General features: G+C 40.0%; 1 long non-coding RNA gene across 1 annotated transcript; it reads left to right on the top strand.

Moving 5' to 3' along the window:
* The first annotated feature begins 2,005 nt into the window (after positions 1-2,005).
* On the top strand, positions 2,006-5,684 carry LOC141058180 (uncharacterized). The gene is made up of 3 exons (XR_012222117.1): positions 2,006-3,000; positions 4,101-4,399; positions 5,139-5,684. It is a non-coding gene; the product is annotated as an uncharacterized lncRNA (long non-coding RNA).
* The last annotated feature ends 1,852 nt before the right edge of the window (positions 5,685-7,536 follow it).

Genomic DNA, 7,536 nt, shown 5'->3' with positions numbered 1-7,536 from the left:
TTGAACAGAGCCTATCCTAAATATCCATTTGGCTTCTAATTGAGCCAAATTTTTTCTCCAATTCCCACCCCTTTGATTAATATAAACCTGATCTATCCCGATCACCTTAAGGAGTTTGGCATTACTGTCATGAACTTGTTTAAAATGTCTCGGTATGGGTTTCAACTCCGCATCCACAGTGTTCTCTTTTGCATTCTGAATGTCTATCACATGTTCTCTAATTCTCACTTTTAGAGGTCTTGATGTCTTCTCACAGGGACACATTGCATAGTACACTACACCTACCGAGTTGCACGTTATATGTTTATCAATTTTAAAGGATTTTTTCCCATCGCTTGTCTTAAATGTTAGCGCTCTTTGCATATTTGGACATGCAATACAGTCCATACATGGAAAAAAGCCTTTTTTCAAGCCCTTAGATCTCCTACAGACTTCCCCTTCTTCTCCTGCATGGTAACTATGTACCAGCATATCTTTCAAGTTGCGAGATCTTCGGTATGTAATGGAAGGAATATCCATGATGTGCTTCTGGACAACCTGATCTACTTTCAAGATAGGCCAGAATTTATTCAATGCTCTTTTCATATCCGACCACTTTTCACTGTAGGTTGAGATGAATCTTACCTTTGGTTCTTCCTGTGCCTTAATTCTTGATTGTAAAAGATTATTCCTTTTTTCTGCTACTGCTCTGTTGTACCCTCATTTTATACTTCTTTTTGAGTATCCTCTATCCTCAAATCTTTCTGTCAATACATGAGCCTGCTTTTTGAAAAGGTGATCATTAGAGCAAATCCTTCTGATCCGTAGAAATTGGCTCGTCGGGATGCCATTCATCAATGGTTGAGGATGTGACGACGATGCATGTAGGAAGGCATTAACGGCCGTGTCCTTCCTGTACACATCAGTTTGCAGGACATCATCAGGTCCCCTGAAAATTAGAATATTCAAGAATTCAATCCTCTCTCTATCATATTTACATGACAATTTGATGTTCAATGAGTTATCATTAAGGATTTCAAGAAAAGACAGAAGGTCCTGTTCTGTACCTTGCCAGATCATGAGACGCGTCGGGCTGGGGAATCATGGGATGATCACGTGGGACGCCGAACCGTGTGACGTCATCTTGCTGGTGATGTGAAGCAAGCGCCATTACAGACCGCCCAGGTAATGAGAGATATGATTATAAATAGATCTTCAGACAACGCTTATACACACTTACCCCCTATTGAAGAAGCTCACGCGAAACGCGCGTCGGGGAACGGTTGCCACCCACAGGTCAGGTATTCACTTTGAGCTGCTATGCACATTTAACTATTTCAGCTGTGCATTTGCACTTTTTCCACATAGCGACATGCTTTTCCCATGGTAGGAGGCTTTCTGACTTTATGATTCGTCTTCTATGCACTGCCATTTAGGCTATATTATAACTTTATTTCATTGCAGTTTGCACTTAGCACTTTTGTGATGAAGATGGACATACAATTTTCTCACATATTGTTAGCCTTCATCAATTCTGCCATGCATTAGCCAGTTTGGGAATATTTATCTGGTGGCTTATTATTTGCATATGCTACCTAACAGCTCATTTTTCTATAATTCTCTCATATCATATGATAAATCATGTTTTCTTTGGGGATTTTGTTCAGTATTTATATACCCTAGAGGGGTGCATTGATGTAACTATACATTATATACTGTTAGTAGTGTTTTTCAGATAATTATTCAGTGCACCAAAATATAAAAATATAAACTATATGTTAGTAACACTTTCCCCTGTACTCTTGTTCATGTGATACCTCTGTCGGTGGTTCCATTGTGCACATTGTATCTATGTATATCTTTTGTGATCCATACAATGAGTATGTATTTTATATGACTTAATAAACGCTGTTTTTAGCTTACTGCATGTTTTTTCACAATGTTATTCAAACTTCCTCTTTTTCTTGGATTGCAGTATACATTATAGGAAGCTTTATATAGGCCTTGTTATTTGAGAAACTGATTTTTCCTGTATTTATCTACAGGGTCCTTTGAGTTGGCCTCATGGACACTAAAACCAGGGATGCGGCCTGGTTATCAAGTTTAGATGCAGTTTTTAATGGAGATACGGTGCACAATGGTAGTAATGAAAGTGGGCAAAAAATTGTGTTAAAAAACTCTATTAAATATCTTTTAAAAAAACGCACCCGTACATGGTGGAACAGAGCATCCTTAGAAAAATACCTAATGAAGGGTCTAATACCACGAGGCCTCCGGGTGAGAATTATGCCGTCCTTCCCTGTTGAGGATAGTGCTTTTAAAGCAAAATGGGAAGAAATTTGTAATCAGTGCTCCAGATCCCTTATGGAACTCCTTATCAGTGGTAACAAAAAAAGCTTGGAGAAATTTGATATGGACATTGATAACACGAGAAAGAAACTTACAGAAGCATTAACTGCCTCTGAACTTCAAGATCTGAATAAAGACATTGATATGCAATTTGAAGTTTGGGAAAAAGAGATCCAGGGGGTGAAAAGTAAAAAATTTTTGAGAGATCTTAATGATTTCAAGAACGGCAAGGTGTACTGATGGCCTAATATTCAAAATCAGGAACATGACCACAATAGATCATCTTCAATCTCCTCTATATCATCACGGGAGGAGGATAATGAATCTAATGTTAACAGTCGTATGTACAATTTAAGAGGTGACAACTACAGGAGAAGAGGAGGCAATTCCAATAGGAAGGATAGGAGAAAGAATAACCCCTCCTCTAGACTTCAGGTGATTAACCTTTCAAATAAAAATCTGTCAGAACCTCAATTGGAGGTTCTTGGATTAGGGTTAACATTTTCACCTACATCTTCTTTTGACCTTTTTGCAGCCGTAAAGGATTTACACCTTTTCGCTAGAAAACTGATCCTCAAAAAACTCCATGATAAATCAAGAACAGGAGAAGTCTGGAATTCTCTAGAATTAGAGGCAATTGCAACTCTGGAAGAACTTGATAATGATCAACAGGTAATTACAACTAACATTCCAAAATATCATCCACCCATACCCAAGAAATTTCCATCTTTAAATCTATATCCCAACATAGAATTATTTGTCCGATTAGTAACAAAGGAATTTGAAAAAATCTCTAAAAGAATTTCTAATGACAATCTGACACCTTCTCAGAGGCAAGCCCTTAGAGAACTACAAGATCTTGAGGGGGTCATAATCAAACCATCAGACAAAGGGGGCAATATTGTCATATGGCCCGTAGAACAATATGAAAAAGAAGCATTCAGGCAACTTAGGGATACAACCTGTTACAAAAAAATGACGTACAATCCGACCTTAACATTTCAAGATGAATTACAGACCATGTTGGATCAGGCGTTTCATGAGGGAACAATTGCAAGAGATCTTAAGGACAACTTGATACCTAAGTACCCAAAAACATCATGTGTGTATTTTATTCCTAAGATCCACAAGAATGTTTCTAACCCCCCAGGACGGCCAATAGTTTCGGGCAAAGATAGTTTGTGTGAACAAATCTGTAAATACCTTGATTTCTATTTGAAACCATTGGCTCAAAATCTACCTTCTTATATTAGAGACACAGGTGATGTTTTATCTAAAATAGAGGGTATACCAATGGACAAGGACATGTGGCTGGTTTCATTTGATGTGGATTCATTGTACACGTCCATCAGGCACAATGACGGCATCAAAGCAACCAGAAAATTCCTTGATATGTCGGACCTTAACCCTGAACTTGTTGAATTTCTCATTTCCCTTTTGCAATTCACGTTGGAACACAATTATTTCTTATTTAAGAATGCAGTATATTTGCAACAATGTGGAACTGCAATGGGGGCGGCATTTGCCCCCTCATATGCAAATCTGTTTTTAGGCCTTTGGGAGAGAGAATTGTTCTTTTCAAAACCAATTGCATTTATTGAGAAGGTCCTGTTCTGGGCCAGATATACTGATGATATTCTCATGATCTGGCAAGGTACAGAACAGGACCTTCTGTCTTTTCTTGAAATCCTTAATGATAACTCATTGAACATCAAATTGTCATGTAAATATGATAGAGAGAGGATTGAATTCTTGGATATTCTAATTTTCAGGGGACCTGATGATGTCCTGCAAACTGATGTGTACAGGAAGGACACAGCCGTTAATGCCTTCCTACATGCATCGTCGTCACATCCTCAACCATTGATGAATGGCATCCCGACGAGCCAATTTCTACGGATCAGAAGGATTTGCTCTAATGATCATCTTTTCAAAAAGCAGGCTCATGTATTGACAGAAAGATTTGAGGATAGAGGATACTCAAGAAGTATAAAACGAGGGTACAACAGCAGTAGCAGAAAAAAGGAATAATCTTTTACAATCAAGAATTAAGGCACAGGAAGAACCAAAGGTAAGATTCATCTCAACCTACAGTGAAAAGTGGTCGGATATGAAAAGAGCATTGAATAAATTCTGGCCTATCTTGAAAGTAGATCAGGTTGTCCAGAAGCACATCATGGATATTCCTTCCATTACATATCGAAGATCTCGCAACTTGAAAGATATGCTGGTACATAGTTACCATGCAGGAGAAGAAGGGGAAGTCTGTAGGAGATCTAAGGGCTTGAAAAAAGGCTTTTTTCCATGTATGGACTGTATTGCATGTCCAAATATGCAAAGAGCGCTAACATTTAAGACAAGCGATGGGAAAAAATCCTTTAAAATTGATAAACATATAACGTGCAACTCGGTAGGTGTAGTGTACTATGCAATGTGTCCCTGTGAGAAGATCTACATAGGCCTGACATCAAGACCTCTAAAAGTGAGAATTAGAGAACATGTGAGAGACATTCAGAATGCAAAAGAGAACACTGTGGATGCTGAGTTGAAACCCATACCGAGACATTTTAAACAAGTTCATGACAGTAATGCCAACCTCCTTAAGGTGATCGGGATAGATCAGGTTTATATTAATCAAAGGGGTGGGAATTGGAGAAAAAATTTGGCTCAATTAGAAGCCAAATGGATATTTAGGATAGGCTCTGTTCAACCTGACGGGTTAAATGAAATTTTGAGTTTCGCCCCTTTCTTGTAATTGTGTTTTAAGTTGTTTTGTCCTTTTTTTCTGTGGTTTTAATTTTTATTTTTAGTTTTTAGGACTCTTGTACTCATCCAACATGGATCAAGTTGTATCAGTCTTGGTTGGAGAAATTAGAGATCTCATCTTAAGGCATTTCAGCCCTTATTGGAGGAAAGAATGTGATGTGGAGACAGAAGGAGAACATGGATTTCCTAATTGTGCATTTGCTCACTTTTTTCATGTTTTTATTCTTTTCTGTATATCCCTGGTTCCCTCCGGGGACTTTATCTGTAAAAAATTGATTACTTTTTATACAGTGTGGTTTAGCCCTTCTTCACAATCTTTGTGGACTTATTGTCACTTTATCACTTATAGGGGGAAAGGAACTGTTTCAGTCCTTTTAGCTTCATCTTTTCTGGCCATCTTTATATGCATGTCATTTTAGGGGTCAGAGCTATGTAGATATGTATTGCTATATACACATACAACCAGAGAAATGTGGTTGTTTATTTGTGGATATTTTTACCTTAGATGTAAAATTTATCTGTGACACGGCTATATATTTTATTTTTTTGTGTTTCATAATATTAGCACAGAATAAATGAGGATTTCATTATATACAGTCCATTTTCAATATTTTTTATTTATTATATTTATTTTAACCCCTTCACGACCCATGACGTCTACGTAGGCGTCATGAAAAGTCGTGCCCAAACGACCTATGACGCCTACGTAGGCGTCATGCTATAAATAGCCCCCCTGCGGGTCGGGTGACCGGGGTCACTGAAAGGTCACCCGACCCGCACACAAAGGACACTCTACAGTTAATCCCTGGGGGCGTGGCTTAGCCCCCACGTGCCTACGATCGCTCTGATTGGCTGTTAAAAGTGAAACAGCCAATCGGAGCGATTTGTAATATTTCACCAATGAAATTTGGTGAAATATTACAATCCAGCCATGGCCGATGCTGCAATAGCATCGGACATGGCTGGACACTGACCCCCGACCCCCCCACACACCGACTGGCGGGGCCGATCGGCCCCCGCCACCGATGGATGGCGGCGATCGTTCGCCGCCGTCATCATCTGCTCCCCCTCCCCTGTCTATCGCTCCCTCCCACCTTCCGATGCCCCCAGAACCTCCGATCGTGCTCCCGGTGTCCGGATCATGGGCGCCGCCATCTTGCAAAATGGCGGGCGCATGCGCAGTGCGCCTGCCATTGTCCAAGATGGCGGCGCCCATGAATTTGCCAGTTGCCCGTTCATTTTTCATTTTGATCACTGTGATACACTCTCACAGTGATCAAAATGAAAAAAAAGTAAATACACCCCCCTTTTATCACCCCCATAGCCAGGTGCAAATAATAAAATAAAAAAAATATTTTTTTTTCCATTTAGGGTTCGAACTAGGGTTAGGGTTGGAATAAGGGTTACAGATAGGGTTAGGGTTAGAAATAGGGTTAGGGCTAGAATTAGGGTTAGGGTTGGAATTAGGGTTAAAATTAGGGTTAGGGTTAAAATTAGGGTTAAAATTAGGGTTGGAATTAGGGTTAGGGTTGGAATTAGGGTTAGGGCTGGAATTAGGGTTAGGGCTGGAATTAGGGTTAGGGCTGGAATTAGGGTTAGGGCTGGAATTAGGGTTAGGGCTGGAATTAGGGTTAGGGTTAGGCTTGTAGTTAGGGTTAGAGTTGGGATTAGGGTTAGGGGTGTGTTGGCGTTAGGGCTGTGGTTAGGGTTATTATTAGGGTGGGATTTTGATTAGGGGTGTGTTGGAGTTAGGGTTGGAGTTAGAATTGAGGGGTTTCCACTGTTTAGGCACATCACGGGGTCTCCGAGCGCGACATGGCGCCACGATTTATTCCAGCCAATTTTGCGTTCAAAATGTCAAACAGCACTCTCTCTATTCCGAGCCCCGACGTGTGCCCAAACAGTGGTTTACCCCCACATATGGGGTATCAGCGTACTCAGGAAAAATTGCACAACAACTTTGGGAGTCTAATTTCTCCTGTTACCCTTGGGAAAATAAAAAATTGGGGGCTAAAAAAATGATTTTTGTGAAAAAAAATGATTTTTTTTTTTTCACGGCTCTGAGTTATAAACTTCGGTGAAGCACTTGGGGGTTCAAAGTGCTCATCAAACATCTAGATAAGTTCCTTGGGGGGTCTAGTTTCCAAAATGGGGTCACTTGTGGGGGGTTTCCACTGTTTAGGCACATCAGGGGCTCTGCAAACGTAACATGACGCCCGCAGATCATTCCATCAAGTCGGTATTTCAAAACGTCACTACTTCCCTTCCGAGCCCCGATGTGTGCCCAAACAGTGGTCCCCCCCACATATGGGGTACCAGCGTACTCAGGACAAACTGTACAACAATTTTTGGGGTCAAATTTATCCTGTTAACCTTGTGAAAATAAAAAATTGCGGGCTAAAAAATCATTTTTTGAGGAAAAAAAAGATTTTTTTATTTTCA

The sequence above is a fragment of the Dendrobates tinctorius genome, unplaced genomic scaffold (assembly GCF_039654945.1).
Source record: "Dendrobates tinctorius isolate UK_male_01 unplaced genomic scaffold, ASM3965494v1 ptg000211l, whole genome shotgun sequence".
NCBI classification, from domain to species: Eukaryota; Metazoa; Chordata; class Amphibia; order Anura; family Dendrobatidae; genus Dendrobates; species Dendrobates tinctorius.
This window is presented reverse-complemented; position numbering and strand designations above follow the sequence as displayed.